This window comes from Neovison vison, chromosome 3 (genome assembly GCF_020171115.1).
Source record: "Neovison vison isolate M4711 chromosome 3, ASM_NN_V1, whole genome shotgun sequence".
In the NCBI taxonomy this organism is placed as follows: domain Eukaryota; kingdom Metazoa; phylum Chordata; class Mammalia; order Carnivora; family Mustelidae; genus Neogale; species Neogale vison.
In genome coordinates, this window is record NC_058093.1 from 167,291,620 (window position 1) to 167,313,514 (window position 21,895).

At 36.3% G+C, this 21,895-nt stretch overlaps 1 pseudogene; it reads left to right on the forward strand.

Moving 5' to 3' along the window:
- Nucleotides 1-731: 731 nt before the first annotated feature.
- Nucleotides 732-1,599, forward strand: LOC122901940 (annotated as a pseudogene).
- Nucleotides 1,600-21,895: the final 20,296 nt, after the last annotated feature.

The window sequence follows — 21,895 nt, forward strand, 5'->3', positions numbered from 1 at the left end:
ACTGTCTGACTATACTTGTAAACCAAGACATACTTTGTTTCGTGATATGTTCACTCAAGGGAGCCTAGCACTGCTGTGAGCTACTAAAAAAATATCAGTTTGATCTCATTCTAGAAATTTTTATTCTTGAAGCATATGCATTTTCAAATTCTTATTTCAAATTCGTAAGGATTTGCAGGCCTACGTACAAATACATATCCTCGAGTCACTGGGCACCCTAATGTAAAAGAAAAAAAAATTATTCACAGTGAATTTCCCAACCTCATATGTTGCATCACATTCATTTACTGAAAGACCTACCTACCAAATCTAAGTAGTCTAAAGAAACTTTGACAGGTTTCCAAGCAATTTCTCTATACAGACACGAATGACACTATATTTTTTTCTTCTTTCTGCCTTTTTTCTGCTTTTTAATAGAAATAAATGATTAAAAACAAAGCTATTATCAACACAGAGAAACTGAAAACCCAGAGACAAGCAGCATTAATTATCCTTTTAAAATGGGTTTATGGGTTAGATACTAGATCCAGGAATAGGTAGATTTTTGATTGGAATCACTGCTATCATTCTAGAACTGTGGAAGTCACAGTGTTGCTGAATCAGTGAATTTTTATTCTAAAGTAACCAAGTGGGTAAGATGGGCAGGTGCGGCTGACCATTAATTTCATCCTGAGGGAGAGTAAAGGACAAGGAGTCAGAGAGGGGGATAAAAAAAAAAAGAATAGATTTCCGGGAAACAGGCGCTTGCTTTGTGGGGTGCAACATGGAGACGACCAGTGGAACTGCTGAGCCGGTTTCCGGGGAACTGGCGTCTGTGGCACATGCTCTTTCTCTTCCAGCCGAGTCTTATGGCAACGATCCTGATATTGAGATGGCTTGGGCCATGAAAGCAATGCAGCATGCTGAAGTCTACTACAAGCTGATTTCATCAGTTGACCCACAGTTCCTGAAACTCACCAAAGTGGATGACCAAATCTATTCTGAGTTTCGGGAAAATTTTGAGAAACTCAGGATAGATGTGTTGGATCCAGAAGAGCTCAAATCAGAATCAGCTAAAGAGAAGCGGAGGCCATTTTGCTTGAAGTTTGACGGGATTGTAGAAGACTTCAATTATGGTACTTTGTTGTGACTGGATTGTTCCCAGGGCTACACTGAGGAAAACACCATCTTTGCCCCCAGGATACAATTTTTGGCAATTGAAATTGCTCGGAACCGAGAAGGCTATAACAAAGCAGTTTACACCAGTTTCATGACAAAGAAGAAGAGAAAGAAGGCAACCATGGAAGAGAGAAAGGAACTGACGGTGGACGGGCAGAAGAGAAAGGAGACATCAGAGAAAGAGAAAAAACAAAAACCAACAAAGGAGAAGAAAAAGAGAAAGGAGCCGACAAAGAAATTAGCAAGAGTGGTGAAACAGCTATGTAAGGTAGACAAGGAATAGCACCCTGGAAGCAATGACCCAATTATGTCTACAGATACTACGATGCTACTTGATGCTACTTGCGCAGACCATGTGGTTAAATGTATCTCTTTGTGTGATCGAAAGACATAAAGAAGTACATCTTTCCAGCCTAATAATCAAGAGCTACTTTTGTTGTTCTCTTGTCTGAATCAGCTTAGAGACTATTAGGGTGTTAGTTGAGCATTTCTTGGTATAGTGTTTCTTGGTTCTCACCACTGGTCAAGTAAGAAATTTTACAAATAAATTTCTTTTGGTTCTTATGACTAGATCTAAAAAAAAAAAAAAAAAAAAGAATAAACAATGAAGGATTGCAGGACTCTTTAGTCTCTAGAACAAAAGAACTCCCTGCCCACTTAATTTTCCAGACCAATAGAGGGTGTGTTAGGACTTTTGAAAGTAAATCCTTACGTCTTTTAAGAAATGTCTTCTCATGAAGATGAAACCCTCTGTTTTATATATGCATTATGTGACTGGTTTTGAGTAACCTGTGTTAAACGTATATAGGTGTATTGCCTACACTTTGACAGTTCAAAAAAATGTGATTGGGGACGCCTGGGTGGCTCAGTTGGTTGAGCGGCTGCCTTCGGCTCAGGTCATGATCCCAGCCTCCTGGGATTGAGTCCCACATTGGGCTCCTTGCTCCGCAGGGAGCCTGCTTCTCCCTCTGCCATTCTGTCTGCCTGTGCTCTCTCTCCCTCTCTCTCTCTCTGACAAATAATTAAATAAAATCTTTAAAAAAAAAATGTGATTGAATCCCATCGCTGACCCATTGTTTTGTTATGTTCACTGGCTATGAAAGAAGGTTTGGTGCATTAACTCCTCAGTCCCTGTTTCTACCCAATGACTTACGTCAACACCTGGAATGCATCCTTCCATACTTTCCTCCATGTACAGAGTTTCCATTGTTATTGTTCATTTTCTTAAAAATCGTGTGTTATACATTTTTCTGTACCTTGTTTTCATTGTTGTTGTTTGTTTGTTTGTTTGTTTTTAAGGATTTTACTTGTTTACTTGACAGAGATGACAAGTAGGCAGAGAGGCAGGCAGAGAAAGAGAGAGGGAAGCAGGCTCCTCGCTGAGCAGAGAGCCCGATGCAGGGCTCAATCCCAGGACCCCAGGACCATGACCTGAGCCGAAGGCAGAGGCTTAACCCACTGAGCCACCCAGACACCCTGTTTTTGTTTTTTGCTTGAAAATACTTCCTGGAAGTTCCTCAAAGACAAATTACTATAGATAACCTTCATTCTCTTTAATAGCTGCATATTATTCCCTACAGATAAGCCAGCATTATTTAAATAATCTCCTTTGAATTGTTTTATATTCTTTAGGGTTTTCTTTCTAGGAGAGTCATTGCCAAGAACGGGACTGCTGGCTCAAAAGGTATGCCAATTATTAATTTTATGAAATGCTGCTAGATGGATTTCCAGAAAGTGCCAGCACTTCATATTCCCACTTTACTATTTTCTCACATTCTCATCTACAATACATGTTAAAATTTTGCCCTCTGATGGCTATAAAAAGATATCTAATTCCTTTAGTTTGTGTTTTCCTCTTAATAATTAAGCTTCTTTTCATAAATTTTTGGCCGTCAATACTGCTTGTCTGTGAATTGTTTTCAATAGTCCATTGGTTTACTTTCTTGTCAACATGAGAAGTAATGTTTATATAAATTTAAGTATTAGTCCTATGATTATTTGCTTTACCAACTTTTTCCAAAATACATCATTTATTGACTTTGTTTTTTATAATTTCCCTGTGTATCTATGTTGTCTTTGGTATTTTGCTGGATCTTCTAACTGAATAAGAATGTCTTTATACATTTTTGTATGAATTTTATTATTTTATATTTTGCACTGAAATATTTATTTCCAGTTTTTTTTCTTCTAGATAGAGGACCAATTGTGCCATTTATTAAATAATTCCTTTTGTATGTAATGGAAATACCACCTATTTCCTATATTAAACTTAACAAATATATGATATATGAATAATAGGATATACTCTGGATTTTTCCAGATCAACTTTTACTACTACTTTCTAATTTCACTGGACTATAGTCAGTCAGAGAGACCTGGGAAGTATCAACTTTTGAGCAATTATCATGGTTTTCTCTGTGATCAGGATATAGACTGTTTTGTAAATGTTCCATGGACAAACAAAAACTATACATTTTCTGTTAGATGTGAAGCTCTATGTAGCTATGAATCAAGTTTATTGATTGTATTAGTGAATTTTTCTAGGTCCTTAGTTTTTTTATTTATAATATGTCTAATTCAATATATAATGTTTATAACATTTGAGTAGTGGAAACCTTGCAATATACTATATTGCAATTCTATAAAGTCTGCCTTGCATTTCTAATAGTTCTAATGGTTTCTAATAGTTCTTGCTTTATATACAAGATGGCATGATGATATGTAGTACACATGCACTTAGGTCTGTGATATTTCCTTTATATGTGACTTTGTATCATTACAGTGTTTCTCTTTATCCTATATGTACCTTTAATCTAAAACCTTACCTGGTATGGTATTAACCATGCCCAATCTGTTTTCTTTTTGTTTTATATTTGCTTGTTATGTCTTAATCCACCCCTCATACTCAACCCTCCTTTATTACTTCCTTTCAAGTAGTTTCACGTATATAGCATATAGCTGTGTTTTAATTATGACCTACGTAACCATCTTTCTTTTCAAAGTGAATTCAGTCAGTTCACCTTTGGTGTAATGACTGATACTCTTGTTGTCATACCTTCCACCTTACTTTCCTACTTGTCTTACACTTTCCCACTTTTTAACTTTCTTTATGTCACTGATTACATTTCTGTTAATTTAATTTTTCCTCTCATAAAATAGGAAGTCCTTTATTACTTTCCTATTCCATTAATGATTGCCTTTCTTTTCTTTCAGCCAATGACAGATTTTTCTACTTGTATTTGAAAACTCACTCATTTGGATCTTTCACCTTTCCCACCTGTAATTCCTTAATTTTTATGAAATAGTTTAAAACTTTCAATTTGAAAACTATCAAGTTTATTGATAGACTTATTTAATTTATTATTTAATTTCTCTGTGTCTTTACTTCTTTTTCATTTACTACTCTCTATGACATTTTCCTCATAGTAGGTCTCTTGTGTTCTAGGAGGCCTCATCATCAGGCCTACAACACAACACATTTTAAATCCTCCAATGCATCTTTAGTCTGATGCTTAATATTAACAGCAGTCTTTCACAATCTCACCTCTCTCCCTTTGCATATCATTCTGTTTGCCCTGTTTTGCTTTTAATCAGTTGCTTTTTGATTTTGTGATTTATGAGGTCAGTTGAGACTGCCAAAAAATATTTAATATTTTGTTATCTGTAACACTTTTAATAGTGTTTCTGAGTATTTCAGAGACAAGGTGATTTACTTTCCTTGTTCAGTGACATTACTCCCTCAAATATTTTTAATGTTTTTGTTTTCTTTTTCTTTCATTCAGTTTTCTAACAAGGAGCCATCTCACCAGAATCACCATTTGTTGGCAGACCGAATGTCTGTATTTTCCTTGTCTACTTGAATGCCTGTCTAATTCCCTTCTCAGACCTACAGCTGAGAAGGTAATCAATGGCTATGTCATTTCTGTGGTCTAGATAGAGTTTATCTTCTGTGGCCCTGCTAAGTCAAAAATAGCATCTTCCTCTTCCTCACCAGTACATTGCTGATATTTGGGATCACTAGATGTAAAACAAAAAAAACAAAAAATAAAAAACTGCAGTGACCATTAAGCAGTGCCAACAGAAATCACCTAGAGTTCTTTATGATCAGGATGTTGAATGCTGGCATTAACTTTTTACTTCCTACCTTGGTAGTTTTCCAAAAGTTGTACTTTCTAACGGGACACAGTAAGAGATGTTCCATTGGTAATGGCAAGGGGGAGGGCAGTGGGATGGTGACTTCCATGTATTCTGAAAGGCAGCAGACTGTGGGGAGGGGCCTGGATTCCCTCCTTATACACCGTCACACAGAGATAACATGAAGGGCCACTCAGTACAACTTGAAGTGAACCTCAATTTATCTGTAGGATGACAGGCAGTGCTAGGCTTTTAGCAATAATTTTTGTTTGTGTATATATTTTTTTAACTTTTTCTTCACAAAAATGTTACTAACAATTTAGGGAAGGCTACATGGTGGCTTATGAGCTTTGGACCATTTACCCTCCTAATTGGACTCCAAATTCAGCCCTCTATCAAAACCTCTACTCTTTTGTTCTATTAATCATGAATTTCTTCTGATATATTTAGTATTTTCTCTTGATAAATTGAGAAATTCTGCAAATCCTTTATTTAATGTTGGCTATATTATTTGTATGATAATTTACAGTTTATACAACTATATTCATAAGTCATTTGGTTAAATGAAATGAAATGGACAGAGAACAATATAAAAGATTAGACAATTATATTTACATTATAATTTCGTGGTCTATAAATTAATGTGGCTTATCACAAATGCAAATTTCTCTATCTCACTAGTACCGCCTTTTTAATCTCACATATTTTGTATTTCACACTAGGAAACCAAGGTTAGCCAGCATTTCCACACAGTAATACTTTTCAAGAAGGATAGAGTTACATGGTATTTCTTATACATTGTTGTTGAGAGTGTAATTTGGGCATTATCTCCTGAAGCTAAGCGTTCATTTTACCATGACTCAGCAAATTCTACGTTAGGGGAAATCACCACTGAAGAGAGAATTTTGCATTTCACAAAGGAAACATATGCAGAAATATCCTTAGTACTATTTCTAGTAGTATAAACTGAAAATGACTCAGATGTCCATTTATGAAAGAATGGATAAATAAATTGCACATTCACATGGTAGAATATTATCAACAGATAAAGTGAATGGATTTAGCAACAAGCAACAACATAGAAAATCCTAGCAATATAATATAGGGGGAAAAATGAGTCCTGAAAGATTACATGTAGCATGATATGCTTTTTATAACCTCAAAAACAACTAAAATAAACTAACAAGTGTAGATGCAACTAATTATTTTTAAAGGAAAACCAGGAAATGATGAACACAGAATTTTGGATGATGACCATCTTGCAGAGTAGAGCCAAGAGGGGTGTGCTGACGCAGGAACCATGCAATTAGGTATAAGTTATGTTCAATAGAGTAACTTTTGTTTTGAGGTTATGAGTTAACAGGTGCTTGTTACATTATTCAACAAACATGAGCAACCAATAAAAGCAAGACATATGTGGATCAATGATGTTAATGTCACAGTACAGAGATACAATTCATCTAATACTGTATATCTGAGGTTGAATGGGGAAATATTGTTTAAATGAATAGTTTACTATTGAAGCCTAAGGGATAAGTTGCTAATTGTTCTCTGTTGTGATTATTAAATAGTACTATGTTTTTAGCTGAAACATAAGTTTTCAGGGTGTATGATCAGACTTGGACAAAAACCTCTTGTTCAGAAATGTTACCTCTGTTGGATTCAGAAGTATTTTAAATAACTTGTGTTGAGATCTAATACAGAAATCATTTGCTTTATTATGTTTGCTTGAGTTCAGGAGGAGTTCATTTCAATTTGATTTTTCTTTCTCTCTAGATAAGATGTTCCTGAGGCTCATAAAATATTGTTGAAAACCGTAAATTCTGAATCTTTCAAGCCAGAGTTTGCTTGCTAGTTTCCTTTCCCCTTTTTCTCCCCCCGCACTTCGTTTCTGTACAACTGTGGTTGGAACAATATTTTCATGCAGTGTCATCTTTCACATTTTAGTTAATTGCCCAAGTCTGTGGAAAATTATTTTGATAACAGTGGCCACTCACCCTATATTTCAGCTTTAAGCAGCTACTAGCCTCTGAATTCCCTTATGGTACTTGGAGATTACAAACCTTTCTAGCAACTGGGTATTTTTGTTCACCTTTTTATTCAGTACTCAACACAGGGTGAATTCCTTGTGTGTTTATAGCAGAGTATAAATAAGGAGGCATTTCAATCAGAAGGCTTTTGTATTTCAATAGGCATGTTATATTCATTTATGTTGAGGAGTGGCACTCACATCACCTGGGGACTTATTCTTTTGTTGATAGTCATTTTGCTGGATTGAACGCATTTCTATGTTATATTTTAAAATTATCCATATTCATGTTTTCTTCGAAAACTTGATTCTCAAGGAAAGAGTGCCTCTTGGTAGTTATTTTATATGCTGTGTTGATCCCATTGGAAACTACATTATTTGTATTATAAAAGGAAGACATATACACAGTGTTCAAGATCTTTGGCTAAGTCAATATTCGGTTGGTATGCATCAGTAGGGCTTTACTGATTATTAGAGTATTGGGATCCTTCTGAACTGATTGTTAAATATCTGCTTGCCTGAGACTCTCAAATACTCCTCCATTGTTCCAGACTCTCCCCAAGACCTGCAACCAAATGGTTAATATATGGCAAACAAGATTTGGTATAGCTCTATAGCAATGTCTTTTATTACAATCATTATAATAACAATCATATAATACCTATTGTTAAATTATTTTGACTATCTCCCCAAATACCAATAATGGTTTAAATCTTCATAGGAAAAGTGAGGACTGCTCAAATCTTCAAGAAGCAAGAGCTAATTAGTAAGGTTCATTTAGGTTGATAATTAATATCATGGCAATGAATATAGTCCCTAACTTATAAAAATGCAATTAATAAATGTATTATAAATAACACTTACCTCATTTTCTATATTATCCAGCAGATTAGCACATTACTGGTGTGCATTGTCCAAGAAGTAGACATTAAGACAAAGATTCAAGACCAAATCTTTTATTTGGGAGATACAAGGAACACTAGCAAGGAAACAGAAAAGTGAAACAGGGAAGGAGGCAGCCCATGAGGGATCTGTGTTAGCACTGTGTGAGAGAAGCTTAATCCCACAGGAAATCTCTGAGAATTGTTGAGTTGTGTGCTTCAGAATTACCCCACTCATGGGCCAAGGGAGTTGAGGTATTTACACACTCACATCACCAGTCACTGGTTGAGGGCTGCTCTTCACGATGTTAATTCCTTGACACTGCTGATCTGTGGGCCCCAGAACAGAGCAGCCTTCTGGAAAAGCCTGCAGGCACAGAGAACCCAATACTAGTGTATGGAAGTCCTGCTTTCTGAAGGAATAAGGACTGTGGGATATGGGCTGGGCACTGAGAGCAGCTGCTCTAATTACTTCATTATCATCGGTTAGGTTCCATGTTCTGCAGTTCTTCAATTGCTCTTTTAATCTATCCCTGCCAAAGATCCATTTTGCTATGTTAAAGAACTATTTATTTTAGCCTTTTAGGGAGAGATGGAATTGAGAAGCTTCTTTTAGAAAAGGTCATGTTCCTTAAAATAAAAAGGCTTAGTAAATTTGAAATCTTTGAGGATTTAACTTGCCTTCCAATTTCAAGATTGCCTCCTATATTCATGCAAGGCAATTTTTATTTCCATCTGTGCAACCATCAGTGTGTTCAGTAGGTAATGGTCTACCTTTATTCTCCCAAGTATTTAAAGAATAATAGGGTAGGGTTTTATCTCTTTTGTACCCCACACGTAGATGTTGCCAAGCAGAATGGAAATTGAAATGATAGTGAGTTCAGGCGACTTGACTGTACAGTGCCATCATGAGAAGCCACTCTGGTTTAGCTGACAACATATTTAAAAGAATAAAGCATGGGGCACCTGGGTGGCACAGTCTGTTCAGCATCGGGCTCTTGGTTTCAGTTCAGGTCATGATCTCAAGGTCATGAGATTGAGCTCCATGTTGGGTTCTGCATTCAAGATGGAGTCAGCTTGTAACTTTCTCTCCCTCTCCTTCTGTTCCTACCTCTCAAACTCTCTCTCAAATAGTTTTTTAAAAAATAAAATTAAAAATAAAACCCAAAATGTGTTTAATAATAAACCCAGGGAAGGAGACAAAGCATAAGAGACTCTTAATCTCAGGAAACAGACTGAGGGTTGCTGGGGATTGGGGCGGGGAGGGAGAGGGTGGCTGGGCTATGGACATTGGGGAGGGTATGTGCTACGGTGAGTGCTGTGAATTGTGTAAGACTGATGATTCACACACCTGTACCCTGAAGCAATAATACATTATATGTTAATTTAAAAATGTCTTAGTAATATTATCTCTATGCACATAATATAGTTTACTCAACTGTGACCTTAATTTCATGTTTCTAATGAGTATAGCATATTATTAAAATCCTCGTATTAATGTATTAAGATTCTAGAAAATTTCAAATTATTTTATAGGAATGAAAGTACAAGATAAAAATGGGTATAAATATTTTAAGACTATTGTACATACTGTCATAACACCTTCCCCAAATTGTAAAAATTCATATTTCAAACAACAGTTATACAATTTCTTGTTTGATTTGCTGAATGGGTGATTGCATTCTTTGGCAAAAAGTAGTATGGTATATTTCTTCATTGTCAGGTAGATTTTTAACATTCGAAGCCTAAGTTAAATGAGTGAACGGCCTATATGGTTTTCTTGTGCTGTGCTTTAAGAACTATACATGACAGCATTTTTTGAGAGAAATTCCTTGAAAACATCTACATAGCTTTGTCCTAGATAAAATGCTAAAGATTAACTGTTTAGTTTTATAATTTAAATATTAATATTTAATATTTTAAGAGCTAATACTATAATTTGAATAAACCCAATAATTTTTATGTTCTCCAGAGTACTTCTATTATACTCTGGTCAGAAAAAAGTGAGAGGTTCTCATTAACTTTGCTCCTTCCTTATTGAAAAGTGAAACCACCATTATGTGACAATCAGGATTGCTATTTATAAGGCAAAAGCGTGGAGGAAGAGGATTATCACAGCTCCACTAAGTATGTTTAAAAATAAATGGGGTCCTTAAGTTCAGCTCTCATTGAACCACACGTTTTTAAAACATTTATTTTTAAAACATTTATTAAAAAATAGTCATTACAAATAATCAGGTTTTGTGTTTATCTTTAACTGTGTGGTCAACACAATGCAGTGTATTGGACAAAAGTGTTTCAAAATAGTCTTTGTTATAAATAAAAAAGAAACAAGCAAACATGATTTTCCTTAGATCCTTGAACCCAAATATTAATTCGGATTGAAAGATGTTTTCAGTACATGTAATTTTTCTGTTTCAGAGAGAATTACAAATATGGCCATCAAATATTTCTGTGTCATTCTTTTTGGTTTTGGGGTTTTTTTGTTTGTTTGTTTGTTTTTTGTATCCAGTAGAAATTTCTTACACGTCTGGCAAGTAGTTGGCTCTCTCAGAGAGTTAATGGAATAATTTCCAATAATTGCCTCTGTTACCTGTTTCTCATGATTAGAGATTCTGGGTAGCACTGCTGCATGTGTTTGGGCAAGAAGGAACATGGGAAGTATAATGTGCAAGTGGAATATTCAAGAAACTGACCCGTAGTGGGTGCTCAGTCAATATTTGCTCTACAAACACATTACAACTAAAACTGAATATTCCTTAGTTGGAGCATGTTTCTGGGATAGAAGAGCAAAGTTTTGATGATGGACTGCAGCTGCTCATTGTATCCTTTTAAAATGTTTGGGAGATGAATAATAGGGGTAAAATTTGACAATAAGAGAAAAAAAAGACAATATGCTACATTCTCCAATTATTGCCTGCTTCTTGCTTCTCCTTTTAGCTGGATGTTTGCCCTTAGCTTTTGCACAATCTGGATTTAACTTATTAATAAAAATAGAAAACACTAGAGTAGAAGTATATATATATATATATATATATATATATATATATATATATATATGGATTCTGTGTTTTCCTCTCAAACTTTCTTTTTCCTTTTTATTCTTTTCATATTTATAATTTATAACTAAAATATCAGCTGGATCTATCATATAGTTGCTATAAAAATTTGATAAAATGATTTACAATAATGAAAAGATAGTGAAATCTGTGTGAGTAAACTTCCTTGGGCCTTCTCTCCTTTTGCTCTCCAGGCACTAGTTTTATTAGGATTTGGAAAAGGTGTTTGGGTCACATTTTACCATCTGAGAAAAGTTCTTAAGAGTGAAAAAGGCAGTCATTTACAATAGTATATTATGACCTACACTATAATACCAAGATGTCATAAGGTATGCAGCAACGGGAGGCTATAGTAGAGAATTACGTCCTCTTCCTCTCTCTCTTTCTCTCCCCGTATAAATAGATACAGATATATAAACATTATATATATATTATCTTTCTATATATATAATCTATATATAGATACATATATACAGATATCTATAGATAGATATAGACAGATATCTATAGATAGATTTTGTGTAGATATATACCACAGTTCATCTATAAGCATCACTGAGCACTTTGCAGCCAATTACTGGTCTTAAATGTCAGCGAGAGGATGTGTTAATTTTTAAGCAAAACCAAAATGAGTTTCCTATCTGAGCAGCCAATGAAATTCTGCATCTAAGGGATTTTCTCCCGCAAATGCCAAACTGGATATATTTGCATATGTTCTTTCTGATATATGAAGAAGTTGGAAATTGCACACGAGTTTAAAACAATTCAAGGAATTGCTTTTACAAGCTAGGTGTTTACATCTGTGTATGATTATTTTAATTTTTGATGTTAGATGATTTTAAAAAGTAATAAAAACTGATGTTTTTTCCTTGTCTGTTACCTAAATATGTTAAACGTTTAATGTTGCTAACTTGGTACTCGAGTTTATAGACTTAATATAAAGTATGACTATTCCTAGACCAAAAATGTAGACAGACTTGAAATTTGATACATCAGGTTAAGGAATATTATGTTGGAAAGCAAATACATCAATTCAGTTTTTTTTTTTATATTTTATTTATTTATTTGACAGACAGAGATCACAAGTAGGCAGAGAGACAGGCACAGAGAGAGGAGGAAGCAGGCTTCCCACTGAGCAGAGAGCCCGATGTAGGGCTTGATCCCAGGACTCTGAGATCATGGCCTGAGCCGAAGGCAGAGGCTTAACCCACTGAGCCACCCGGGCACCCCTCAGTTCAGTTTTATTATGTTATTTGTGACATTTACATTGTTGGGAACTTCTCATTAAACTTATAGAGAACAAATATTCATATGGATATTTCCCTTTTCTGATTAATTAGCTGGTTAACTAGCAGCTAAAATTCATAAGTAACAATGGTCTCAACCCCTCTTAATTATAGGAAACCATTTGTCACTAAGTTAACTCCTTCCATATTATATTCAGAGAATCTTAAATTTCTGTTTCATCATGTGCCTTTTATGTAGCCAAAAAACTCACCACATACTTCATATAAGCTTGTGAATAAAATTTAGATTTAAAGTGACAACATTCGTATGTGCGGACTATACGCCTAGCAATGAGGTTATTCTGGTGCATCTCAGATTATCTGTATGAAATTATACAATAAAAATAACAAATATGTAATAAACACTATGATAATTATGCAGAATTGCTTACTAGTCCATTACTATTAATGCCTAAGTTTTAAACACTAATCTTTTCCTGCCCAGCTACCTAGGACCACCCCATGAAGTACCACCTAGGATGCATACATAATGTTTTTTTAAATTATGTGTAAGTGTCTAATTAAATGGGTAGTTTTGCTGATGAGCAATCAAAGAAAAGGAGAAGAGGAGGAGCAGCCATTAAAAAAGAGAAACTAAAATAATTAAAGGGGGAGTGGAGAGGGTAAAATGAGAAGACAGGTCTTTAGTGCTGGATGCCTCTGATTTCCCTTGCTAAGGCAGAGGTACATGAATTTTTCTACATACAGTTTTTCATAGCAGAAAAGAATTTCCTTGAATTTGGAATTTATATTTTGATAGAGTGTGTGTGACAAAATCCATCCAGAAATAGGATCTATACGGTGCCCCCTTTAATAATTTCTTGTAATTATTATGCCATAGTAGAAACTGCATGATTGAACTTCAGCCAGCTTGAAATGAACTTTTAAACTGATACAGATCCTTTCTGTTCATTCTTAAATTCTGCTTTTAGTAGATTAGCTAGTGAATATACAGTGAACTGTTGGATGCAACAGCTCAGTACATCTTCATTTAACCTACCTGCTCTGTACTGAGCATTGTCGTTTTTGTTATTGAGAGAGAGGGCAGAAGAAAGGGAGAGAGAGAATCTTAAGCAGGCTCCGCACTTAACTCGGAACCCCACACCGGGCTCTATTTCATCACCCTGAGATCATGATTTGAGCTGAAATCAAGAGTCAGACGCTTAACCGACTGAGCCACGTAGGCGCCCCTATATCAAGTACTGTAATAAAGGGGATAAAGAGAAATGAGAAGAGAAATGTTGAGACCTTTTCCCTAAATGGTATTAACTGTATATTAGAGATTTAAGGACTCAGAGCTAAAACAAAACCAGCCAAACAAAACAATAAGTAATAGCGCTGAAAGGGAACACATTTTCCAAAGTATGGCTTTATTGGGATTGAAATATTCGGTGACTAACACAGATCTTCCCTTCTTTACACCAAGGGATGGTTTATTCAGATCAATAAACCCACGCATTTACAGAAATGATTTGCACAGCAAATATGAAAGACAGCTCCTTAAACAGCTTCTATTGTGGTGATTGCGACTGGTCCATTAAGAACCTCCGGGTGTGTGCATCAGTCACTTCCAAAGTGTTGCTGTTAAAAAGGAGTCACGAGCTAATGCCTCCTGAGATGCAGGGTGCTTGACCTTGTCTGGGCTCCCGCACTCTCTCAGAGGAAAACATGTTGCATTTAGGTAACTGCAGGTGAGGTCCATGTTATGACCAGAAAACCGGTTTACAAGAGAGGCCATTTTTCTGAGACCAGATAATTTTAAGTGCCTATTTTTGAATAAGGTGGGGAATCTCTTGCTTTTTCTCTTCTGTGGTTTATCTGAACTTTCTGATGGAGGACCGAGAACTTCATGGATTTTAGCAATGATAACATTTTGTGGTTCTTATGTCAGGATTTCAAAGCATTTTATTAAGAACATGACTGCCCTCACTGGGTGAAAATGAAGAGTGGATTGGTCATAAATCCGAGGGAGGGCTCTGTTCACTGGTTCATGCTGCCTCACTCAGTTTTATGATCCCCTGTGCCAGACATATAGCAGCATAATGGTGTCAGGGACTTTCCTCTCATTGTCCTCTTCCTTGAGACAACATGGCCTCCTTACAGCGTTTATGGAGTAGGAGCCCTCCCTGGGGATGCAGGTTCTTTGTTTCATTACACAGCCAGAGGGATTGTCTTTCCTCTCTATTGTTGCCTTTAGATACATTGTTGAAAGGGCTGAAGACCGTCACGACTGGGCATTTTCCTTCCCAAACACACACATCACCAGGCAGAGAGCCCCTTGGCAGGCATTGGACATTCCGGGACCAGCATCTCCTCTCTCTACACGAAGTCTCTTAAAGATGACATGACATCAGATTTTCTTCCTTATGTTAGAACTTTGAAGGGTGGAGGTGTGAAATCTGGCTTCCCCTGAGGCTCTCATGTGAGTCTGAGTGTTGGTTTCACAAGCCATCTATGAAAAGGGTGTATGAACAGACTGTACAGATGCCGCGTCTAGCTTCATTGTGCCAAAGAAATTGAGGGTACTTCTGTCACCAGGTTTTCTATTTTAAGACAACTTCTATGTTTTTGCTGCTTTCATTTTTTACAAGATGTTTTGTTGTTGTTGTTGTTGATCAATGACCTATACCTGTGGTCAGTGAGATGGAAAATGGCTCACACATTCCTCTCTAGCCAGATATCTCAGATTTGTGAAAGAAGTAAAATCCTCAAGTAAAGTCATATTTTCATGACAAAACATGATTTGAATATTGAAAATAAATGTGATTAATATCTTAGCCTTTAGTATATCTTTACTTAAATGCAAGTTACTCATTTCTCCTCTCTTCTCCCCCAGTTCCTTCTCTTAGAGATCACATGCTTATGAAGATCCTACTCCTTGGGCCACACAGCTTGAGATGCCCTCGTACCATAGTGAGGCTAATATAAGGGCACATCTCTGGCCCTCTTGTGTATAATTCTAGGATCCAAGCCCTATCAGGTTCCCCTTCACCTTTAGGGCATTTTTGGTGTCATAAGATCACTGATGAGTTAGCCCGCAGCTTGTATTTGACTCTTAACATTTCCTCCCTTTCTGTGTTTTTTTCTTTTTTTTCCCCCTTGTGCCTTCTCTGTCATACATGTGGGGTGGTACTACCTGCTTCTCTGACCCTATGTCCTTCCTTTGTCTCAGTGGGTTCAACATCACCCCAAATAGAGATTCTGGCCAGAATCTGATATAGGTGGGCAGTAAGGTCATTCTGACCCAACATCTTATTTTAGTGAATGTTTTTTTACATTTTTATCACGTTAGTGGTACTTTATCTTTCCAGAACTCAGACATTAGTTTAGACATTAGTCAGACTCTTTCCTTTGGAGACTGGCCCTTGCTGCCCTGGACCAAACATTCCTTTAGGATGAGTTCTTTCTCAGGAGAGACCTGGTCTTCCAAACAAATCATGGCAGAATAGAGGGAACATACACGTTCCTTGTCCATGGCATCCCTGATCCCTTAGCATTACTCCCTCATTGATGGGTTAAATATAATAAATAGATAAAAACTTTAAAAATCTTTATAAACAATAATTAATGTTGCTAATTTCTTAATTTAAGCACCTTTTATTCACTCTCCTGAATACTGATCTAATAATCATATTCAAAAATATGCATGTCTGTGTATTATTTTTAAACATGTTTCTTGTTAACTTAAATGGCCTAGCTGCATGAATACCTTGTCATTGGAAGGTAGGGAGGCAATAGACTCATGAGACAAAACACACTTTTGCAAAAAGTTTGGACACTGCATGGCGAAATTCTTTGCAACTCTGACACCATCAAAAAAAAGTTCTGTATTGCGTATACAAAATTTGTTAAAAGAGCAAATCTTGAAAGTCCTCATCACAAGAAAAAAAATTGGTAACTATTTATGGTGACAAATATTAAGTACACTTATTGCGATGATTTTAAATGTACACAAATAACCAAATCATGTTCTATACCTGAAACTAATATAATATTTTATGTCAATTACACCTCAATACAATTTTTTTAAAAAGATTTTATTTATTTATTTGGCAAGGAGATAGCGAGAGCAGGAACACAAGCAGGAGGAGCTGGAGAGGGAGAAGCAGGCTTCCCGCAGAGCAGGAAGTCTGATGTGGGGCTCAATCCCAGGATCCTGGGACCATGACCCAAGCCAAAGGCAGACGCTTAATGACTGAGGTGCCCCCTCAATACAATATTTTAAAAACTCTGGACATTTAAGGATGCAGATGGAATTGAAAGAAAATTTAACTAAAGCCTAGAGTAAAATCAGCTATATATTAGCCTGAGAGTAATAATAAATATGCTATTAATGCAAAATAGACCTAAATTATGTGACCTTATTTATCTATTTATACAAATATGTTTTAAAATAAATATGAAAAGAATAATGTAAAATATATTTATATATAACAAATATATATAGTGTCTCTATAAAACATAAAATAAAATATGTATAACATAATATATAATGTAACAATACATAATAATATAAACAAAGCACGCTTTGTTACTTTTGAATATAGAGGGAAAATTCAGAAGAAAAACATGGTAATTGCAAAGTTATAAACCTGAGACATTGGTTGTACAAAGACATTAGTAGTTCCCTTTTAGCAAATTGCTCTATAGATGAAGCCCCCTAATTAACAAGAAACCCTGAATCTGAATTTTTCAGCAGAGACTACTCACTCACCACATCTGTTCTTTTCTTCTTCCAGAATGATAAAACCCCTGATTTTTAGCTAGGTACATGGCCTCCTGAAATAGGCTACAGTTACCAGCTTCACTTGAAGTTACTTATAGCCCTTGAAATATAAACAGAAGTGTCATATGTAATTTCCAGAAAGGAACATTTAAAAGAAAAGGAGATTAATATCCAGAATGTACAAAGAACACCCTACAACTAACATCAACAAAAATCAACCTGATTTTAAAAAAATAAGTAAAAGACTAAGAGACATTTCTCCAAAGAAGATACATAAGTAGCCAATGAGCACATTGAAAGTGTTTAACATCACTAGCCATTAGGGAAATGCAAATTAAAATCATAATAACATGCCAGAACAAATCCATTAGAACGGCTATTATTAAAAAACAAAGAAAACAGAAAATAACAAGTGTTATTAAGAATGTGCAAATGTTGGAAATCTTGTGCATCACTGATGGGAATGTAAAAATTGTGTAGCCACCATGAAACACAGTATACCAATTTCTCAAAAAATTAAATATAGACTTATCTTTTGACCTAACAATTCCGATTCTACTTTTAGATATTATGTAATAATATGTATATTCTCAGATATATATATAATAGTTTAATATATAACAATATACATAATTATATATTCCCCAAGAAATTGAATGCAGGGACTCAAAATAACAATAGCCAAAAGACTGAAGCAACCTAATTGTTCTTCGATAAATGAATGGATAAACAAATTGTGCCATATACATAAAAATGGAATATTATTCAGCTTTAAAGAGAAAGTAGGGTCGCCTGGGTGGATCAGTGGGTTAAGCCTCTGCCCTCGGCTCAAGTCATGATCTCAGGGTCCTGGGATCAAGCCTTGCATTGGGCTTTCTGCTCGGCAGGGAGCCTGCTTCCCGTCCCTCTTTCACTCTCTGCCTGCCTCTCTGTCTAATTGTGATCTCTTTCTCTGTCAAATAAATAAATAAAACCTTTTTAAAAATATATAAATAAATAAATAAAGGGAAAGGAAATTCTAACACATTCTACAATGCAGATGAACCTTGAAGATATTGTGCGAAGTGACATAAGCCACTCACGGAAGAACAGATATTATATGACTCCACTCTCGTGAGTTACCTAAAGTAATCCAATTCATAGAGACCAGAAGTAGAATAGAAGTAACCAGGAACTGAGGGGATGTGGGGAGTTATGGATTGATGAATGGGCAGAAATGTTTGGGATGATGGAAAAGTTACGGTAATGGATGGCAGGTGATGGTGGCAGAACAACATGAAGGTACTTAATGCCAGTGAACAGCACACAAAAAAATGTTTAGAATGGTAAATGGTAAATTTTGTTTACATTAAAAAAAAAAAAAAGAAACAGAAGAGAAGGTCTGTGTTTCCATTCCTTTCTCTTTCTTTGCCTGGAATGTAGACTCGGTGGTGGAAGTTGAGGAGACACCTGGAACTCTAAGGAGAAGCCGTGTGTTGAAGGTGCTGGAGCCACAGGACATGAGGAGTCCGGGTTTTTGACCATCACGGAGTTGCCATTCTAGTACTGGGCAACTCACTTTTCGATTTTGAGGGAGGAATACTCTATCTTGTTGGAGCGACCAGTATTTTTCTATCACTCTTTCCTGAATTCAATCCTGTTTTTAAAAAGATTTATTGGTTTGAGAGAGAGAGAAAGAGAGAGAGAGCAGTCTGCGGAAGGGGAAGAGAAAGATGGAATCCTCAAGGCGACCCCTCGCTGAGCATGGAGACCATCACAAGCCTGGACCGGAGGACCCTGAGATTATGACAGTTTAACTGACTGAGCCACTAAGGTGCCCCGAATTTAATCCTACTTTAACCACCTTCCTACTGATTTGCTTTCCTATAAATGAATGCCCTTCACATTTTTGACCAGAATATTCGATCTGTACTTTATATGGAAGCACACTATTATCCACTATGACTGTGAGTGACATCAGCAAATAAATCCACAGGCGTAAGTCATAAAAATGATGATTATCATTCTCCTTCACAAAGAGAAGGTGCAATAAAGCAGGTAAGAATATGTAATTTTAAGTTTCTCTTGAACTTCTCTGTGTTTTGGGTAGATCGTTTCTGTAATTGGCCTCTGTCACTTGTAATTTTAGTTCATTCTTTGGGGATGTTAGCAGTCTGGCCATCCTGGTGTCATTCATTGCTTAATTCTCTCAATTTTGTAGTTAAGATGTTCATAAAAAATATTAAATGATACTAGAGGCAGTGTCAAATCTTCAGAAGAGCCATTTGAATTTCCAGCCAGTTGGAGACTGACCCAGAGATTGCTCATTTGGGGGCAACAAATGCGGGCACCTTGAAAACAAACACAAAAAATAAAGCCCAGTTCTTTGGACAATTTGTCCTCAGATCATTACTTCCAGTAGGTTTAAAAAATTAGATAGCATGTATTATGATTCATACAAGTTATATGACATTTTATTGAATGCTTGGTAGCCTGTCCATTAACTATTATATATTTAAACCCACAATAACTTAAATTAAAATTATACCATTATTTCATTCTAAAGGGGACCAATTATCAGACTCTTAAATCCTTGAAGTTTTGGGCTAAAGGCCATCATTTGCACATAATCGTGATCACTTCTATAGTTTTGGAATATAATTATGCATAAAATACAAATATATCCAGTGAAGAAAAAAAAATCCCTATGTCTTTTCTGTGTAAATAATTCTTTCTTTAGTCTATTACATGCTGCATATCAAAAACAAAAGACTAAGCTTCCAGAAGCCTCAGGGATTATTTTGTGTTTATTTGTAGTGTTCCAGGTGCGCTGACATTTGACCATTCCCAGATTACTAAGTGACCTATTTGGAATCTTGACAAAACAAAAGTGTTCAGTCTGGTGATGGCTCGAGATACACAAGTGAGAAAGGAACGGGAAACGGGGAGACTCTGGGATAAGGACACTCCTCCGCCTTCACATCACGTCCTTTCCCTGAGAAGATGACCTTATCACCACACTATTCCCCCAACTCCTTAGAACTCCATCTACCATGCTATCTTCTCCTTTCATCCATCCTTCACCTCTCCTTTCCAACTCTGGAGGACCAGCTGTTTTGAAATTCAAGGTTAATTCTCCACATAATGTGTATCTCATCCCTCCTCGTCTCCTCTGGGTCATTATGGCATCTCTTCACCTTCCTTCTCTCTTGGCTTATTCCCCTCAGCTGATAAAGTTGTTTATGCCTCTCCCTTAGTACAAAAAGTAGACCAATTTTTTTCCTCAACTCCACACAGAGATCTTGTGGCTACCATCGCTCTGGCCCTTCACAATCAAGCTACTTGAAAGTGTAATCTATACTCACCGTTTCAATTGCTCACCTATCAACCACTCCTAACCTGGCTTCTGTGGCTCCCACTCCACTGAAAGTGCTCTTAACAAGGTTACTGAGGATCTCATAAACACTAAGTCCAATTGGTAGTTTTCTGTCATTATTTTACTAGAGCTCTCAGCTTCATCTAGTAATGTTGAATCCCTTTTCCTCAAAACCCTCTTGATGTCTAGATTTCCCTTGATCCCTCTTTCTTCTCCTGATTCGGTGTCATGTGACACTTTTCCTCCATCTCTCCCTTAAATATGTGTGTGTTACCTGGGACGGTGTCCTTTGCATTCTTCCTTCTCATTCTCTGCCCTCTTCCTGGGAAATCTTAACAGCCCTCACAGCTTTATCTCCTGCTTTGTCTTTCAGATTTGTTTCTCTGTCAAGTCCGAGACAATTATGATGACTGCAGGACCCATTCTTTCCATTTGGACATCCCATAGACATCTCCATCTCTACATGCACGAATTTAGGCTTATCACCACTAAACCCTCTTATCTTCCTGTATTCCCTCTCTTGATGTATGATGTTACCTAGTCTTTCTTACAGCTTCCTAAATAAACTAAGAGATACGTTCTTACTTTTGTGCTTTTGCACATGCTAGTCCATTTTCAAAGAATATTTCCCTAGCCTCTTTTACATAGGTAGCACTTTTTGTCATTAATATCTCACCTGAAATATTTATTGAATCCCAAGTTTGTGCTAGAAGATCCTACTGCATACTGCACTAGACTCTATTTACTTACTCATAATCCCCCAAGACTGTGAAGTCTTTTGTTTTGTTTATTATTGCATTGACAGAGCCTGAGATGTAGTACTAGATATAGATCTTAAATAACTGAAAGAAACTAGAACCCCAGGAATTATCCTAGATCCCTTTATTTCACAATGCATTAGGTTCTAGAATTCAACTTCTTGAATTACTATTGAATCAGTTCCTTTAACTTCTTTTCCTAATGTGACTTATTATTTTTTTCTTAAGATTTTATTTATTTATTTGACAGAGATCACAAGTAGGCAGAGAGACAGGCAGAGAGAGAGGGGGAAGCAGACTCCCCACTAAGCAGAGAGCCCGATGTGGGGCTAGATCCCAGGACCCTGGGATCATGACCTGAGCTGAAGGCAGAGGCTTTAACCCACTGAGCCACCCAGGCGTCCCCCTAATGTGATTTCTTGTCAAGTTATTTCAATGATCTTCTTGCTTGTCTTGCTATCTCTGGACATATTCCTCTGAAATTCATCACATTTGAGAATTACCTTTCA